Source organism: Callithrix jacchus, chromosome 9, assembly GCF_049354715.1.
Source record: "Callithrix jacchus isolate 240 chromosome 9, calJac240_pri, whole genome shotgun sequence".
Lineage (NCBI taxonomy): Eukaryota > Metazoa > Chordata > Mammalia > Primates > Cebidae > Callithrix > Callithrix jacchus.
Window position 1 is genome coordinate 57,217,957 of NC_133510.1, and position 20,926 is coordinate 57,238,882.

Consider the following 20,926-nt stretch of genomic DNA (forward strand, 5'->3'; position numbering starts at 1 on the left):
AGCTCACTGTGGATAGAAATGGAAAAAACCCAAAGAGCTAAATTTATCTTTCCTATAGATTGAACAGTTAGAGAGAAAACTCTGGAGGTAGAAATAACTGAAATTGGCAAAGATGGAAAAAAAGGGAAAGACAGGCTGGCTTCTGTGAAAAGAGAAATTCTGTGAAAAGATCTGAAGCCTTCAAAGGAAATTTGGAAAAATTTGCTCTTTTGTTTCACAAAAACCTGCATATTTAGTAATGCATCTTGGAATCAGATATTTGTTTTCTGGAATTGCAAAGACGGATTCTAATTGGCTTAGAGGAAGCTGCAGTGGCAGAGCAAGAGTGGTCCAAGGACAATCAGTCACATTTAGGATATATATAAATATACGGAAAGCATACCTATATATCCAAATACTGTGTACTGTAGTTCTGCTGATAAATACAAGTCATTATGAATTAGGTTTAGTTCAACAAATATTTAGTAAGTACTTAGAATGTTTCAAACAATGCTAGTTATCAGGGCTGAAAAGATAAATAAAGCATGATTTCTGCTCTAAATCTAGTAAAGATGGTCAGATTTATAAATTGAAAATTTCAATTAAAATTCTTGAGATTAAGAGTTTGGATTGTGGAATCAAAATGTCTAACTCTGGGCAAGTTACTTATCTCTCCAAGCCTCAGATTCATCATTTGTAAAATAGGAACGTAACAGTTCCTAACTCAGAGAGCTGTTGGGAGGATTCAATGAGATAATGTAGGAAAATATTTAGCACAGTGCCTGGCACATGGAAAGTGCTCACAAAAATGAATGGGTATTGTTGAGTGATGTAACCAAAATGTGAAGTGTAAGCAATCTGGCTTCACTTTTCCCCACAGAAAACCTTAATCAATTATCTAGTGTGCAGATTATAAACAGCAGTATCCCAGAACTTAAATTTGGGGCTGAGATGACCCCTAGGACCACAGAGCAGTGAGAAACTCTGAGAAGACAGTAAGAGACTTATCATGCCCCTCCTCCAATCTGCCAGATGCCATTCATGGACATTTTCTTTTTTTTCCTTGACCCATGGTTTCCACACTAGAAAAAGTGAGATCAAGGGAGACAGCCAGTTTTCCCACCATCCTGGGTTCCCTTGCAGGAAAACCATTCCTGCTCTAACCCATGGAAGCATTGCAAGTGCCTATAGGGAGAAAAACTCCTGAGGCCAGCTAGTGACAAAGACAGGGAGGACTAGAGACCCCAGTTTATGAAACTTAGCTCTTTATCTCAGCCAAAGACGTCAAAGCAGATTGGCTGTTCAGCAACACCAAGATGTAGTATACATCCTCCACTGGTCTTCTGTGCATGAACTCCTAGCCAGTCTTCCCACACAATCAGTGTATTCCCTTTGGGACTCTCTAACCCCCAATCTGGGATGAGAAGAGAGCTCTGAATGATTTCAGGAACTGAAGCACACTGGGGCTTAATGTACCATCTAATGCCAAAAAGGAGGCAGCAATCTAGGATTAAGGACACTTACATGCAACTGCATAAAATCTCTAGGCAAACATACCCTAGAAAGTTGAAAACAAGCCAGATAGCAAAGACTAGAATAAATAACTAATTTTTCAAAGTGAAACAACAGATGTATGCTTATAAGAAACAACAACATATGGAATCGTGACCTCCCCAGATGGACAAAGCAAGAAACCAGGAACCAGTTCTAATGACATGGTAATATGTAAGCTCTCAGATCAAGAAATCAAAATAGTTGTTCTAAGGAAACCCAGCAAATTCCAAGATAACACAGTGAAGCAATGTATAAATTTTCAAGATAAATTTAACAAAGGGATTAAAATAATTAAAAAAGTCAAACAGAAATCTGGAACAGAGAAATACATTTGTTAAACTGAAAAAGGCATTAGAAGCTCTCAAAAGCAGAATGGATCATGTGAAAAAAGAATTAGTGAGCTAAAAAACAGGCTATTAGAAAATGCACATTCAGAAAAGAAAAAAGAATAAAAAGGAATAAAGAATGCCTTCAATGTAAGAAAATAACCTCAAAAGAGAAAATATACATCATTGTTGTTCAAGGGAGAGTTGAAAAAGAGCAAGGGGTAGAATGACTATTCAAGAAAATAATAACCAAAAACTTTTCAGACCTAGAGAAAGATATTGATATTCAAATACAGGAAGGTCAGATATCACCAAACAGATTCAATCCAAGTAAGACTATCTCAAGGCATATAATAAAGTCTCAAAAGTCAAGAACAAAGATGAGATTCTAAAAGCAGCAAGAGTAAAGAAGCAAGTAACAAATGAAGGCACTCGTATTTATCTAGCAGCCGATTTCTCAGTGGAAACCAACTTGCCAGGAGGAAGTTGGATGACATTTAGTCAGGAGAAAAATTTGTCAAACAAGAATACTGTACCTAACAAAGCCTTCCTTCTAACATAAAGGACAGGTAAAGTCTTCCCAGACAACCAAAAACTGAGGAAATCATCATTGCTAGACCTGTCTTAAAATAAATGCTGAAGGGAGTTCTTCAATCTGAAAGGAAAGGATACTAGCATGCAAAATGAAAACATTTGAAAGCATAAACTCACTGGTAAGGTAAATACACACATAAATTTGGAATAATCTAGTACTTAATTACAGCATACTAAAAGACAAATCTATCAAAAATAATAACAGCAGAAATCTGTTGAAAGATAGGAAGTATAAAAAAATGTAAATCGAGACAACAAAGTCAAATTGTGTAAGTGGGGGAATTAAGTTAAAGGGTAGAGACTTTTAGGTTTTTCTTCATTTGTTTTTTAAATTTTCTTTGTGATAGAAGTTAATTTGTCATCTATTTAAAATAAATTGTCATGTCTATAAGACACTTTTGGGTATGCCTTATGGTATCAAAGCAAAATTCTATGATAGACTGGGTGCAGTGCCATGAACATGCAGTCCAAGCTACTCAGTAGGCTAAGGTGGAAGGTTCTCTGGAGCCCAGGAGTTTGAGTCCAGCCTGGGCAACACAGTGAGACCTCATCTCTAAACAATGAAAAAAAAAAAACAAGCAAACCCCCCTCCAGAAACCTAAAATAGATCTACTAAAGATAAAAACCAACACATTAAAACATACTACCATTAAATGAGAAATTCATTTAACCACTGAGGAAGACAGTAATAAAGGAATAAAGGAAGAAAGGACAAAATAACCAGAGCAATGTCCCGATATCCACCAGCAATGCCATAGTGGGTCATTCCCTGTCAGTTCAGCAGAGAGTCAATATACCACCCCAGGCTGAGATGGAGCAGGAGGCTGGGGAGCTGAGCCAGAGGCAGGCAGCACACCAGGCCGCCCAGGATAAGGAGAACTCAACACTCATCTTGAATATGATCCCATCTTCTGAAGTTCTGGAGTGCACACCTCTTGGAACCATCGCCTACCAAACATTTAGCACTTCCCTTACAGCACAGAGATGCTGAAGCTCCCCCTGGTATCTGCTAATGCACCGGGGCAGATTGTGAATGAAGTGGGGCCACAGTTCAGTATGACACTGGCTGAGCATTGTGTGAGGTACTGCTTCCAAGTGACTCTCATTCCTTCCTGGATGATTTACTATCAGGGAGTGTCTCCCCGTCAGCAAGAGATCACGATTTTCAGTGGGCCCCAGATAATGCCTGTAGGAGAGTTCAGTACTCCAGGGGTGGCTGTGGCCTTCAGGTTGCCAGTCTCAGCTTCCACTGGAATCTCAATGATGTCCCACATTAAGTATATCATACAATGCCTTAACTTGGCCTCTCAACAGTACTTTCTGATGAAACATTGTTGGCCCCAACCATACCTTCCACTGAGGCCGAGGCTGTGCTCCCCTCTGTGGCTCTGATGTTGCCCCCAACATGATGCCCATGATCTTGGGATGCCCCCAGCCGAGTCCCAGTCATTGCTAGTTTTGGATCTCAGGACTCTCTTGTGAGTCAGCCAGACTCCCAAGCAGGCCCATTCCTACTGGAGAAGCCCAGACCTGCTTCACAGACAGCAGAGCAGAACACCAGGCCTCAGGAAAGGACTGGTAGAGGGGCCTCCTCAGAGGCAAGGCCTTACTGCTGCAACTGTGAGAACTGCAGAAAAGCTTGTAGCAAGTTCTCCCACCTTGTAAGTCACCAATGCAAGCACACAGGTGAAAGGCCCTTTTTGTTCAACTGGGAAAGGTGTTTATGGTCTTTCTTCCAATCTGGTGAGCTTAGATGACATAGACGGGTACACACCAGATATCAACCATATAAATGTGATCAGTGCAGCTGAGAGTTCATGAGGTCTGACCATCTCAAGCAACACCAGAGGACTCATCGGCCAGGATCCTCAGACTCACTGGCCAACAATGGAGAGCAGGACAGTCCTCTTGCTCCTGGTCCTTAGGTGAATGAAGAAGGAAGAGGATTTCAGGCAAAGAACACTGGACCTGGCAACTGCTCAGAGGAAAGGCACTCTTCAGGTTCTATATTCATTCAGCAAATGTTTTTTTGAGCCTACAATATTGAGAGCACCAAGGCTATGGAGACCCATGGTGAGGAGCATGGAAATAACTAAAGGATATGTCAAGGAAGAAAGACTTCTCAAGGAGGTGCCTCAGTCAGACATGAAGGACTCATGGGGCTAGCTGCACCTCCCATTTCTTGAACATATACCACTGGACATGTCTCTATCTTCTGGAAATGATGGTATGAACAGTAAGGATTCAAGGCGCATGAAGCCACCCTACTTCTGCAGAGCAGAAAGATCATAGACAAAATTCCTGAATGTGCCAAGTGATGCCAAGAAGCTAGTCTTCTACAGGCTCAAGCTTATCTGGGCCTCTGGGGAAGCCCCACATCCTTGGCTGTGTCTGCCTCTGCTCTCCCACCCCCACCCTGACCCTGTCCTGCTTCGCTGTATTGGTCTGTTACTAGTGGCCCCAGTATACCTGGGATGGACACCCAGGTGCCCTCCCATTCAAGCTCCTGAGGGAATTGGGCATGTTTAAAAGAATAGGGGTGGAAGCGGCTCATTTATGACCCATTCACTAGCCCCAGGAATTGAGGTCTTGGGTACTCAATCTCTTTCCTTTCTATCAGGGAATCAGATCCCTTTCATGGAGGAGGCCATCTCAGGTTCACTGGGCCAGGGTTAGTCTCTGTTTCCCAGCCCACCTGGCTCACACACAACCTCGTGGGTAGGGTTAGCAGACCAGATTGCTTGTTGGAATATAAGACGAAGGGTCTGGTTGGTGATCTAGCACTTTCGCCAAGACATGGACATAGAGAGAACTAGAGTGCTAAAGGGTGTATTATGTGCACTATAACGGTGGGCAAAATAGGCTCCTGCTCTTGTGGAGTTCACAGTCTAGTGGAGAAGAGATGTTACTACAAATGCACAAAGTGAGCTGAACACGGTGGCTCACACCTGTAATCCCAGCACCTTGGGAGGCCGAAGTGGGCAGATCACTTGAGGTTAGAAGTTAGAGCAGTCTGGCCTACATGATGAAACCCCATCTCTACAAAAAATACAAAATTAGCTGGGCATGGTCGTGGATACCTGTAGTCCCAGCTCAGGAGGCTGAGGTGGGATAATCACATGAACCTGGGAGGCAGAGGTTGTAGTGAGCCAAGATGGCACCATTGCGCTCCAGCCTGGGTGACAGAATGAGGCTTCATCTCAAAAAAAGAGATGCACAAAGTGCTGGGAGTACAAATAGTGGGGACCTATAATTGGGCAAGGGGGTGAGAAAGGCATTTCTTGGTGGTTGTGGTTTGAAGTCAGATTTAAAGAAAACTAGGAGTTCACAGCAGATAAAAGGACGTGAAGTGGTGATTGGAGGAGAAATAAGTCTGTCCTTTATCCAGAGATGACCATGTGGTAGGCAGTGGCTAAGCCTTTTCTTAGTAGCTAAGCTGTTTTCCCAAGGTAGGACAGTGGGTAGTTAAGACATGTGGACTCAGCCAGGCGTGGTGGCTCATGACTGTAATCCTAACACTGAAAGGCTGAGGTGGGCAGATCACCCGAGGCAAGAGTTCAAGACCAGCCTGGCAAATGTGGTGAAACCCCATCTCTATTAAAAATACAAAAATTAGCCAGCATGATGGTGGGTGCCTGTAATCTCAGCTATCTGGGAGGCTGAGATGGGAAAATTGCTTGAATCTGGGAGGCAGAGGTTGCAGTGAGCCAAGATTGTGCCACTGCACTCCAGGCTGGGTGACCAAGTGAGACTCCATTTCAAAACAAACAAACAAACAAACAAACAAACAAACAAACAAACAAACAAACAAAGACATGTGGACTCTCTAGTAACTTTTGAATCCTGCTTCTGCCATTTCCTGGCTATGGGGTGTCTTGAGAAATTTGCTTGTCCCTCTTGCTGTTGATAGTAAAGGGGATGGATGGTGAGTTAGATGAAAGATGGAGAGATATGTTTGAAAGTGTTTTCTTTGGCTGCAATGTGTTGATTGGATTAGAGTGAGGGTATAAGGAAGAGGAAGGGACATACCAGTATTTCAGATGAGAGTCAAGCTGGCTTTGGCCAGGGTGTAAGAATGGAGGTAGGGAGAAGTAGAAAGTGATAGTTAACTGGATTTGGTAGGTGAGGGAGACATCAAGGGTGACTTCCAGATTTCTGGCCTGTGTTGTAAGTAACACAGAAGAAAAATGAATGAACTTCATTAATTTTCCGTTTATGTGATAGATAGATGACATCTGTCGCACCCACAAAAAATGTTTTGTATATATCCAATTTAATAATAAATCCACCCATGTTGGGACAGTTAAAAAAATATATTCGTTTGCCCCTAAGATCAGGCCTATAATAATGGCACTTTGGGAGGCCAAGGCAGAGGATAACTTGAAGCCAGGAGTTTGAGACCAGCAAGACCTTGTCTCTATTTAAAAAAAAATTAAAATAAAAAGAAGGAAAAATAATTTACTAATATATTAAAGCTTTGAGTTCCCCATCCTTCTCTGCAGAGGTAACTACTATACTGAATTTTGATTACTCTTGCCTTAGCTATTTATCATTTTACCACATAATGTATCTGTTCTTAAATATAGTGATTGGTTTTCTTTTTGGTTTTGAACTTATATTTATTCTATTTGGGATTCATTGAACTTTTTCAATCTAAATGTTTATAGTCAATATAATTTGGAAAAATTTTGTTAAAAAAACAAATCAGGATGATATTGGTCTCATAAAATGAGTTAGTGAGGATTCCCTCTTTTTGTATTGTTTGGAATAGTTTCAGAAGGAATGGTACCAGCTCCTCTTTGTATGACTGGTAGAATTTGGCTGTGAACCCATCTGGACCTGGACTTTGTTTGATTGGTAGGTTATTAATTGCTGCCTCAACTTCAGACCTTGTGATTGGTCTATTTGGGGATTCAGCTTCTTCTTGGTTTGGTCTTGGGAGGGTGTAAGTATGTAGGAATTTATCCATTTCTTCTGGATTTACTGGTTTATGTTTGTAGTAATTGCTGATGGTAGTTTGTTTTTCTGTGGAATCCACGGTGATATCTCCTTTATCATTTTTTATTGCATCTATTTGATTCTTCTCTCTTTTCTTTTTTATTAGTCTGGCAAGGGGTCTATTTTGTTGATCTTTTTGAAAAACCAGCTCCTGGATTCATGATTTGTTTTGAAGGGTGTTTTGTGTCTCTATCTCCTTCAGTTCTGCTCTTAGTTATTTCTTGACTTCTGCTAGCTTTTGAATTTGTTTGATCTTGCTCCTCTAGTTCTTTTAATTGTGACAATAGGGTGTAGATTTTAGATCTTTCCCTGCTTCTCATGTGGGTATTGAGTGCTAGAAATTTCCCTGTAGACACTGCTTTAAATGTGTCCCAGACATTCTGGTACATTGTGTCTTCATTCTCATTGGTTTTGAAGAACATCTTTATTTCTGCTTTTATCTTATTATTTATCCATTCAGGAGCAGGTTGTTCAGTTTCCATATAGTTGTGTGGTTTTGAGTGAGTTTCTTTTTTTTTTTTTTTTGAGACAGAGTTTCGCTCTTGTTACCCAGGCTGGAGTGCAATGGCACGATCTCGGCTCACCACAACCTCCGCCTCCTGGATGCAGGCAATTCTCCTCCCTCAGCCTCCTGAGTAGCTGGGACTACAGGCATGTACCACCATGTCCAGCTAACTTTTTGTACTTTTAGTAGAGACGGGGTTTCACCATGTTGACCAGGATGGTCTCGATCTCTTGATCTCGTGATCCACCCACCTCGGCCTCCCAATTTAGTTTCTTAATCCTGAGTTCTAATTTGATTGTGCTGTGGTCTGAGAGACTGGTTGTTATGATTTCCATTCTTTTGCATTTGCTGAGGAGTAATTTACTTCCAATCGTGTGGTCAATTTTAGAGTGTGATGTGGTGCTCAGAGAAATGTATATTCTGTGGATGTGGAGTGGAGAGTTCTGAAGATGTTTATTAGGTCCACTTGGTCCAGATCTGAGTTCAAGTCCTGGTTATCCTTGTTGATTTTCTGTCTCGTTGATCTGTCTGATATTGACAGTGGAGTGTAAATTAGTTCAACCATTGTGGAAGACAGTGTGGCGACTCCTCAAGGATCTAGAAATAGAAATACCATTTGACCCAGCAATCCCATTACTGGGCATATACCGAAAGGATCATAAATCATTCTATTATAAAGACACATGCTCATGTGTTCATTGCGGCACTGTTTACAATAGCAAAGACTTGGAACCAACCCAAATGCCCATAAATAATAGACTAGATAAAGAAAATGTGGCACATATACACCATGGAATGCTATGCAGCCAAAAAAATGAGTTCATGTCCTTTGCAGGGACATGGATGATGCTGGAAACCATCATTCTCAGCAAACTGACACAAGAACAGAAAACCAAACACCACACGGTCTCACTTGTAAGTGGGTGTTGAACAATGAGAACACATAGACACAGGAAGGAGAACATCACACACTGGGGACTTTTAGGAGGTGGGGGGCCTAGGGGAGGGATAGTAGGGGGTGGAGGAATTGGGGAGGGATAACATTAGAAGAAATACCTAATGTAGGTGAAGGGGGGATGGATGCAGCAAACCACCATGGCATGTCTATACCTATGTAACACTCCTGCATGATCTGCACATGTACCCCAGAACTTAAAGTATAATAATAAAAAAACCCAGAAAACATGTAACGAAATGGCAGTAGTAGGTCTTTACCTATCAATAATAACATTGAATGTAAATGGAATAAATTCTTTGATTAAAAGACAGTGGCTGAATGGATAGAAATAAAAACTTAACTATATGCTGTCTACATGAAACTCACTTTACCAAAAAGATATAGAAAATGAAGAAATGGAAAAAGATATTTCATACAAATGGAAAACCAAAAAGAGCCCAAGTAGCTATATTTATATCAGATAAAATAGACTTCAAGTTAAAGACTATAAAAAGAGTCAAGGTCATTATATAATGATAAAGAGGTCAAGAGCATATAATAATTGTGAATATATATACATACCCAACATTGGCACAAATAATATAAAGCAAACATTATAGTGTATATAAAGCAAACATAAAAATAGACAAAGCAAATATATAAAGCAAACATTAATAGATCTAAAGGGAGAGATGGACTGCAATGCAATAACAGTAGGGGACTTCAACACCCAATTCTTATTAGTAGATTATCCAGACTAAAAATCAATTAAAAAAAATCAGAGTTAAACTACACTCTAGATCAAATTGACATAACTGACATTTACGGGTAATTTTGTTCAACTGTTGCAGAATACATATTTTTCTCATTGGCATATTAAACATTCTTAGCTGGGTGTGGTAGCTCATGCCTATAATCCCAGTGCTTTGGGAGGCCAAGGCAGGAGGATCACTTGAGCCCAGGCATTCAAGATCAGCCTGTGTAACATAGTGATACCTCAACTCTAAAAGATTAAAAATTAGCCAGACATAGTGGTACACACGTGTGGTCTCTGCTTGTTGAGAGGCTGAGGCAAGAGGATCATGTGAGCCCTAGAGGTTGAAGTTGCAGTAAGTTATGATTGTGTCACTGCACTCCAGCCTGGGATACAGAGTGAGGCCCTGTCTCAAAAACAAACAAAAACAAAAACAGAAAACAAAACCCAAAAACATTTTTTAGAATATACCATATGTTAGGCCACAAAACAAGTCTCAACAAATTCAAAAATGTCTAATCATATCAAATATCTTTTCTGACCACAATGGAGAAAACTTGAAAACTATAAAAATCATGGAAATTAAACAACATCCTCCTGAATAATCAATGGGTCAGTGAAGAAATTAGAGAGAAAATTCAAGAATTTCCTGAAACAAATGAAAATTAAAAAAACACATATTTAATTCTATGAGATATAGCAAAAACAGTATTACAATGGAAGTTTGGAAGTTTCTAGTAATAAATTCTTACATCGAAAACATAGAAAGATTTCAGATAAACCACCTAATGATGCACCACAAGGACCACAAGAAAGGCAAGAATACACCAAACTAAAAATTGGTCGAATGAAAGAAATAACAAAGATCAGAGAAGAAATAAATACAATTGAGACCCAGAAAAAGGTCAATGAAAAATTAGTTTTTTAAAAAAGATAAACAAAATAGATATAACCTTAGCTAGACTAAGAAAAAAAGACCCAAATAAATAAAATCAGAAATGGAAAGGGAAACATAACTACATAGCCACAGAAATACAAAGGATCATTAAATACTATTGTGAACACCAATATGCCAACAGATTGGAAAACTTGAAGGAATGGAAAATTTTCTGGACATATGCAACCTATTAACATTGAACCATGAAGAAATTGAAAACCGGAACATACCAGTAATGAATAGTGAAATCAAAACAGTAATTTAAAGGTCTCCCAACAACAGCAACAACAACAACAATGACAGCAACAACAATAGAAACTCAGGACATGATGACTTCCCTTCTAAGTTCATCAAACATTTAACAAAGAACTAACATAATTTTGCTTATAGCATTCCAAAAAATTGAAGGAATATTTACAAATTAATTCTATAAAGCTTGAATTACCTTGATATTAGAACCAGACAAGGACACAATGAAAAAAGAAAATACAGGCAAGTATTTGGTGGACATCTGGTGGACATAGATATAGAAATCCTGAACAAAATAGTGGGTAACCAAATACAATAACACATTAAGAAGAAAAATGATAATGATTAGGTGGGATTAATCCCAGGAATATAAGAATGGTTCAACATATACAAATCAATAAATATATATATTACATTAACAGAAACAAGAACAAAAACCATATGATCATTTCATTAGATGATTAAAAGTGTTTGACAATATTGTACATTCCTTTATGATAAAAGCCCTCAACAAAGTAGTTATAAAACATGGGGAAAAATTGAAAGCCATTCTTTAAGATCTGGAATAAGACTAAAAAGCCTACTTTCACCTCTTGTATTCAATATAGTACTAGTACTGGAAGTCCTAACAAGAGCAATTAGGCAAGGAAAAGAAATTAAAGACATCAAACTGGAAAGGAAGAAGTTAAATTATCCCCGTCTGCAGATGATGTAGTAGCATATTTAGAAAAAAACTGGACACCACCAAGAATTTTTAGAACTGATAAATGAATTTAGTAAAGTTGCAGGATACAAAATCAACATATAAAAATCAGTAGAATTTATATATGCCAACAGCAAACAAACTGAAAAACAAACAAAAAGAACAACTGCATTTATAATAGCTATAAAAATATATAATACAGAGGAGTGAATGTAACCAGAGAAGTGAAAGTTCTCTACAAGGAAAATTGTTAAGACATGGATGAAAGAAGTTGAAGAGGGCATATAAATATAGAATCCATGCTCATGAATTAGAAGAGTTAATGTAATTAAAATGTCAACGCTACCCCAAATTTTCTACAGATTCAGTGCAATTCTTATCAAAATACCAATGACATTCTTCACAGAAACAATTCTAAAATTTGAATGATCCTGACACTTCAGGACATTGGTCTGGGCAAAGACATTTTGGGTAAGGCTTCAAAAGCACAGGCAACGAAAGCACAAATAGACAAATGGTACGATACCAAGCTAAAAAACTTCTATACAGCAAAGAAATCATCCACAAAGAGAAAAGACAACCTACAGAATGGGAGCAAATATTTGCTCGGTATCTATCTAACAAGGGAGTAATAACCAGAATACATAAGAAACTCAACCCAGTAGCAAGAAAACAAATAATTTGCTTTAAAATGGGCGAAAGGTCTGCAGAGATATTTCTCAAAAGAAGACAAATACTCCTCTGCCAGAGAGTTTGCTGCCCCTACTTGTGTAGTACTTAAACTGTAACTGTACACAGTGGGACTGCATACTTACCCTAACCAGGAAGTTCACAGCAGGCTTTTGGGAGATATAATCAAGACTTCCATTTTGAGAGATGAATAAGGCTTAGCCAAGAAGAAAAGTAAAGAGTATAAGAGAGGTTAGAGGGAAGAAATAATGTGATCTGTGGAAGAAAGTACCAGAAATTCTACACTACCAGAACACAAAGTGTAAGGTATGGAATAAAGAGAAATAAAGTGATGATAAGGAAAGGGGAATGGATTATGAAGACCTTGCATCATGCTAAATAGTCTAGGCTTTAGGCCAAAGAAAGTAGGGATTCACTGATGGATTTTGTTCACATATTCAAATCTGGGTTTCAGGCAGACTACTGAGGTTTTGGTGACCTTGATGGGGACACAGGAGGAGAAGTGATTTAGCTGTTGCAATATGCCAGACCAAAAAAGATTAGGGCCTGAACTGAAACAGCAGTAACAGGGTTACAGGGAATGAGCCAGATTTGGGAAATGTTTAGGAGGAAAAACTGGTACCATTTGATCATAAGTGAAAAAGAATAAATTGCTAAAGATGACTTCCATATTTTTGCCTTGGATAACTTGGTGAATAGTAGAGTCATTAATTGATTTTGGAAATTTAAGAGGAAGAATGTGTCTGGAGGTTAGAAAGTGGGGTGAAATTTCTTATAGACATTCAGGGTTTGAAGAGCTGGAGTTACACACAGGTTTAAAAGCCTGAGGATAGTTATCAGTATTAAAGATTTGGAGGAGATTAACCTACTGATGGTGGTTAAGGCCCAAAGAGTGGAATGAGATTGCTTAAGAAGAGTAATCAAGAGAAAGATACAGATCAAGCTCGGAATCCTAAAACACAACAGCATTTAAGAGGTGGGCATAGGACGAAGAATTAATGAAGAACAAGGAGGATAGGTCAGATAGAAAAAAAAGAGGCAAGAAGAAGTTGAATTTCAGAAGCCATGGAATTAGAGAATTCAAGGAGTCAGGAGAACTTCTGGTTTCAAGATGGTAGCTTAAATAGTTGACATTTTCATTTTCTCTTCCTAAAAATCATCTAAAAGCAGCAACAAGAATGAGAAAAGAAAAGAACGTAAAACCCTAATCCACAAAATCCACAAAACAGATAGAGATGGTGACAAAACCTTAAGAAATTAAGCAAAGGTATTTACTAGAGAAAGCAGAGAAAGTACACCACTATGAACATCTTAGAAAGAGCCAACATATGGTTGGGTGTGGTGGCCCAAGCCTGTAATCCCAGCACTTTGGGACACCGAGGCGGGTGGATCACGAGGTCAGGAGTTCAAGACCAGCCTGGCCAATATGTTGAAACGCTGTCTCTACTAAAAAATACAAAAATTAGCCAGGCATGGTGGCTCATGCCTGTAGTCCCAGCTACTCAGGAGGCTGAGGCAGGAGAATTGCTTGAACTTGGGAGGTGGAGTTTGCAGTGAGCTGAGATTGTGCCACTACACTCCAGCCTAGGCGACAGAGCAAGACTCTAAAAAAAAAAAAAAAAAAGAGAAAGAAAGAAAGAAAGAAGAAAGAAAGAAAGAAAGGAAGAAAGAAAGAAAGAAAGAAAGAAAGCCAGCCAACAAACCAAACTTCTTGGAAGCAGTGGGTATAACCTGAGATGCAAAACCTAAACACTTTGAGGATCGAGTGTACATTGTGTGAGACCATCTGTAGTATAAGTTGCTGGATGTGGGAGTGCTGCATCAAAATGCACACATTTTGGAAATTGTTATAAATGTTGCCAAATTGCCCTCCACAGATTTTAAACCCATTTATACACCAATCAGCAATGTAAAAAACGCCTGTTTCTCTATACCTTTGCCAAGATTGTGTTATTAAACTTCCTGATCTTTATCAAACTGACATATAAAAATTGATATTTTGGGGTATCTTTATACATATTTCTTTTCTCGTCAGAAAGTTTGTATATCTATTCATATGACCAAGAGCCACTTATATGTCATTTTCTATAAAAGTCTCTTTTGATCTTTTTCTGTTTTCCATTTTTTTCTCTTTAATACTGATTTGGAGGCACTTTTACTATATAAGAAAAATTAAGCATTTATTTGTATGTTGCAATAGCTTTCTCCAGTTTTTAATTTTGGTGGTTTTTTTCATGTATCTAAAAAAATCTAATTGTGGTCAAATTAATTAGTGTTTATTTTTATGGCTTTTCAGTTTGGAAGCACACTTAGAAAGGTTTTTCTCATTTCAAGATGATAATTTTTCTCACGTGATTTCTTCTAGCTTCTGTATGATTTATTTACATTTGAGTCTGATCAGTCTGGAATTTTTATTGTTATAATGTTGAAAGTTTACATCCAATTTTATTATTTAATGGCGGGATAATTATTGTCCCAACTCCATTTACTAAGATAATCATTCTCTACTGGCTTGAAGCAACTGAATTCTCATTATATTTGATGGCTTACTGGACATTCTAGTTCATTTCTTCCAACTGTTGGTCTAATATTGTGCTAGTACCACACTGTCTTAATTAAGTAATTGATTAAACTAAGCCGGTCCCCAACTTTTTTTTTTTAATTGTACTTTAAGTTCTGGGGTACATATGCAGAATGTGCAGGTTTGTTACATAGGTATACACGTGCCATGGTGGTGTGCTGCACCCATCAACCCATCATCTACATTGGGTATTTCTCCTAATGCTCTCTGTCCCCTATCCCCCAACCCCCTGACAGGCCCTGGTGTGTGATGTTTCCCTCCCTGTGTCCATGTGTATAGGCATAGGTAGGCATCTGTGAGGGTTTTACAATGCAATGTCTCTCTTCACTCCACTATCAGAGACAGTTGACTTCCTAAAATAAACATTGCTTGTTTTATTCTTATTTTTTTTGAGGTTCACTCCCATCTGCTTCTTGGACTCTTTGTTTTGCTTTACGTGATTTAGAAATTTCTACTCTGGCAATTTCTTTTTTCCAACTTACTGACTTATAAGAGTTTGAATACTAGCACTTCGTGGTTATGTGTTAAAAATATATTCTCCCTTCTCTTTAAGCTTTCTCTCATCACCCTTTATGTTATTTGGTGAACATAAATTCTTTATCTTAATGTACTAGAATTTTTCAATCTTTACTTGATGGTCAGAGCTTTTTGCATCTTATTTAAAATAAAAAGGTCATAAAAATATCCTCCAATACTATTTTCTAAAATCTTTGTCATTTTGTCTTTATATTTACTTCTTTAATCCTTCTGGAATTGATTCTCATTAATGGTGTGAGGTTAGGGTCCAATTTTATTTTTTCCCAATTATCCCACACCCATTTGCTAAAATGTTCATCCTTTAACCACCAATCATTTATGCCACTGCTGTCATATATTAAGTATTGATACATGAGTAGATCTTTCTGAGTTATCTATCCTGAGTCATTGATCTATTGACTTGTCCCTGAACGAACAGCACAATGTCTTAGTTATCATAGCCCACTAATAAGTCTTAGTATCTGTTACCAACTTAGATGCCCACTAAATAAGTGGGTTGGTCTAATATTTTCAATGTTTCTGAACAGTGTATATCAAAGAGTACAACAAAGACCTGTACATCCAGCTACTTAGAGATGATTATTTTGTTGAATATTTTTGTTTTTTTTAAACTTACTTACTTCCTTCCCTCCTTCCCTCCTTCCTTCCTTCCTTCCTTCCTTCCTTCCTTCCTTCCTTCCTTCCTTCCTTCCTTCCTTCCTTCCTTCCTTCCCCCTTCCTTCCCCCCTTTCCTTCCCTTCCCTCCCATCTCCTCCCCTCCCCTCCCCTCCCCCCTTCCCCTCCCCTCCCCTCCATTCCCCTGTTCTCCCCTTCCCTTCATTTCCTCTCTTACTTCGTTTTGTTACTTCTCTCTAAATAGACTAATTTTTTTTTGAGCAATTTTAGGTTAATTGCAAGGTTGAGTGGAAAGTATAGAGAGATCCCATAGGCCACTGCCTGCACACATGCGTAGCCTCCCTTGCTATCAACATCTACCACCAGAGTGGTACATTTGTTAAAATCAATGAACCCACATTGATGCATTATTATCACTCAATGTCCACAGTTATTGTTAGGATTCACCCTTGATGCTACATATTCTGTGGGTTTTGACACATATATAATGATATGCATTCACTATTAATTTTGTAAGAAACTGCAAAGTTGTCTCCCAAAGTGGCTATACTATTTTGCATTACTACCAGCAGTGAGTAACAGTTCCTGTTGCACTATAACCTCACCAGGATTTGCTATTGTAATGTTTTGGTTTTGACCATTCTTACAGAGTTGTGTAGCAGTATCTCATTATTGTTTTAGTCAGATATTTTTCAAAAATCTTTTGTCTTGGTTCTTATATTTTATTTCTCATTTTATTAATTTGTATTTTTTCTTTTTTAGTAAGTGGGGTTTATTTTGTAATTTCTTTTCAAAGTAATGATTAGTTTTTAAAATGATTTTTTCCTTTGAGTTTATTGTTTCCATTTCTTTCATAGGACTTATACTTGGTTCTAGTTCTAACTTCGTTAGTTTTTTTTTTTCTAGCTTGCTCCCACCTCTAGTGAGGTTTTGCTTTTATTAAACAAAATAATTGCATCTGAGCAGTTTTATTTTTGGTAACATTTCAATAATTTAGTTGTTTAAAAATGCTCCATAACTTTCTTCTAGATTTTTCTGCTTCCCAAAATGTACTAGGTATTTTCAGTTTTCATCTTATATTCTCTTTGATGTGCTGATCACTGGGTTTAAACATAATTCAGCTCTACAGCTTAGCTTGTTGAGTATTTTCTGCGAAAGAATGAGATTTCGTGTTGTGTTTTAAAGGTAATGTATTAGAACCATTACTTTAACAATATATTCAAAGAGGAACACTTTCAGATATAGTACTAACTTCATACAAGGAGGCATAGTTTTTATGTACTGGGTGAGTGATTTATCTAAAGAGCAGTTAGGTGTTTAGTCAGTGATTTAATTGTAAATGTGATGAGCAAATTCAACCCCTTATGACAAATAGTGCTTACAGCTTTAAGTGAACAAAAAGCTTTCTTTAGAAAATGTTTCTTTTATAACAAACACCCAATTTCAAAGTTTCAAGTCAACGAGGCTTGAAATTTTCTATTAAAATTAACTTTAAATATTATAGAATGACTCTTCATCCTTGGTATACAAAAATTCAGGTTTATGTGATTTAGACTAAGCATAGATTTAATTTAAATTCTGGGGTTGCTGTGTATAAATATTCTCTAACCTTCTCCTGTATTTGCCAATGCTTTGAATTGGCAAAAGCACTTGTGTTAGCAACTTCTTCAAGTTTTCTATTAAAGACTAATAAAATCGTGACCTATGATTTCACTTATAGTTTTAACTGAAGCTAATTTTTCATCTCTATACTTTAAGTAATTCCAGAGATGAGTTTCTCTTAGTTTGTTTTTGAATACTTATATGTTAACCTAAGTTTTTATTTTCAGAGCTGGAGCATGTTTTTATTCATCAGTTTGCAGAGATACAATCTTAATATGAGAAACTTTTTAAGTTGTTTTGTTTGTGTTTTTAAAAAAATGTTTTCTTACAAATTTTCTTTTGCTGTATTCTCCTTGATATATTATTCATTGTCAGTAATTAAAATACTATTTTGTCCCCATCTTTTCTAATTTTATATACATTACAGTTTTTATATATTGTCATTTTAATCCTATCATCTCAAATCCAAAATGTCATGTCTAGCTACTTTGCAAGTATGATTTTATTGAATCTCCTATGTAAATGTGTAACAGCCTGAAAAAAGTGTCCTTCAGCATATCTTTGGTAAATAGAAAACTATTTCAATTTAAATGTCCTTTTGATATCTACTCTGATTATCATTGCTTTATTGATTTTGTGACTTGCAATGAGAAAGCATCAAAAAAAGAGAAAGAAAATAAATGGCTATGTTACAACTTTAAGTGAACAAAATATGTATAATATTATATCCAAGAATATCTGACACATCTATTTCATTCATAGATTTAAAGGTATACATAAAAATAAAAGTACTATATTATAAAATATAGAGCTTTGCTTGACATATTGTAGGTGCTAAATAAATATTTATTAAATGAGTGAATGAAATTCAGAATTTTTACAGGATGCAACACAAGTATGGGTTGGGTTAAAACATTTAGCTTTTTCTTTGCTGAATAGTAAATTGTGGTAGTTCTCCAGGCTAACATTATCCTTCACAGGATGTGAGACTACCCAACTGATCACATAATAGTATTTCAAGTAACAGGAGATGTGTTCGTCAGACATAGGTAGGAGAGACTCTTTTTTCCACTCCTTTTCTTTATAAATTAAAATTCAGGCCAGGTGCAGTGACTCACTTTTGTCATCCCAGCACTTTGGAAGGCTGAGCGGGGAGGATTGCTTGAGTTTAGGAGTTCAAGACCAGCCTGGGCAACATAGTGAGACCTTGTCTCTACTAAAAATTGAAAAAGCCCAGTGTGATGGCGCATACCTGTAGTCCCACTGCTTGGGAGACTGAAGTGGGAGGATCTATTGAGCACAGGAGGCTGAGGCTGCAGTGAGCTATGATCGTGCCATTGCAGTCCAACCAGGGCAAAAGAATGAGACCCTGTCTCTAAATAAATAAATAAATAAATAAATTCAATTCAGCATTAGTTTTGAAAAGTTCAGAAGTAAAACTTTTTTTTACCCTGGCTCATTTTCACTTACTTAACTCAATAGCATTTTGGTATGTACCTATCTCAGGTATGTCTGCTTGGGAAAAAAGATGCTAAGATGCAAATTTGTCTGAAAGAAGTTTACTGAAGAATGTCCTTGGGATCAATATCCATGGGAGAACAGAGGAAGTAAGAATATTCATGGGGGAGTTGAGGTGTGATGCAGTTGTGACAATGGCTTCAGCCACCTAGAGGGAAGCTCTGGAACAGATATGGCCTTTCACAGTTGGTACACTTTGAAGGAAGGGTTGGGCCTTATAACTTCACATCTGGATCAGTCAATGAAAGTGGGCTTCCCTCAGGAAAGGGACTTGATCTTGGGCAAGAAGCTTTCTTTGACTGATTTAGGCAGGTCTGGGAGAACCTATGTCATAACGGACAATTTTAGTTCACTAATCACTTATTGTCCGTAATTAGACTCTTTCGCTTTTCTCTCTCTACTAGAGCTCAATTGTACTCCAGAGAGCTTTTATTTTAAAAAAATGGTGTGCAACTTCTTACTTCAGATGGAATGGTTTGATCCAGAATCCTAGGGCTCTACATTGTGATTTTACTTTAGGGCCTTGCCATTAATTCCATATATTATCTTTTCCTGTCACTGATGCTTTTCATACTGAAGGGTCTGCCAGATCATATGGCCCAATCACTGCCCATACCTGCTGCAGGGCTCTCTCCTGCTTTGGACCCCACTCAAAGCTTATAACCTTTCATGCTATCTGCTGAGTGGGTAAGAACATTATTTGCTAATGTATAATATGATGAACGTATTAGCCAAAGAGGAATACTGGAATACCAGGCATGGTACTTCCCGTTTTGTGAAGGGAGATATAAGATGGAATAATTTGTTTAGTTTAAAGAGGATGTCGTGGCTTGTACCAGACAACTGGACTCCCATATACTACCTACATGGCATTTCCCTGAACCTTTATAGGGTTTAACTCTCACACTTTGGAATGCATATGCTATACCATAATGTATATGCTAACTTCTTGCTTGTCCAGTCCGATTTGCATAGTATCATCAGTATAGTGAACCAATGCTATGTTTTGCCAAATGACCAGTTCAGGTCTCTTTGAAAAACATTATGTCAGAGGGCAAAAGAATGAACCTAACTCTGGGAAAGACTGTAAATATATACACCTATCAGTTACAAGTGAATTCAAACTATTTCTGACCTTTCCAATAAGGATGGAAAATAAAGTGTTTTTCAGATCAACAGTAGTATACTGTGTATTACAGGTTGTGGTAATCTGTTGTAGCAAAGAAGCCATATCTGGCACAACATATGTAATTGGGACTACATTTCTGATTGAGTTTGCCTTACTTTACTGTCATTCTCCAAGATTTGTCTGTTTTTTTGTAGGGTCCTTGCTGGTCAATTAAAAGGGAATATCATGAGAATCAGCGACCAAATATTCTGTAGGTTTTTAAAGGTGTCATTAATTTCTGCCACCACTTCCCCAATAACCCCACTAACAAACAGATGAAATATTGTGTGTTAAAATTTATCTTGGGGAGGAGCGGTTTCAGAGTTTAAAATTAGCTTTCTCTAGCACATGGGTCCTATTCCATAGTCCAAGGTACCAACATGGGGGTTCTGCTAAATACCAAGTATGTCCATTATCGTTATAAAATTAGCGGCAGCAATGGTGATTACTGGATGGGTGTGTGGACCCACAGTTAGATAGAACTTGGCCAGACTCCATTTATTACTTTACCCCCATATGCTGGTTTTCTATCAGAGGAACGTAATGATTTAGTGTCAATTCTGTGTCCAAAAGTCCTTGAAACATTTGGACATTTTCTTAGTTGAGAAAATGGCTTTTGGTAAGGTCCCCTCGGGGAAGGACTGAGGAAATTGTTACTTTATTCACTTGGTGATACAGG

General features: G+C 37.8%; 1 pseudogene; it reads left to right on the forward strand.

Moving 5' to 3' along the window:
* Window positions 1-3,246: 3,246 nt before the first annotated feature.
* Window positions 3,247-4,504, forward strand: LOC100394046 (Krueppel-like factor 17 pseudogene; annotated as a pseudogene).
* The last annotated feature ends 16,422 nt before the right edge of the window (window positions 4,505-20,926 follow it).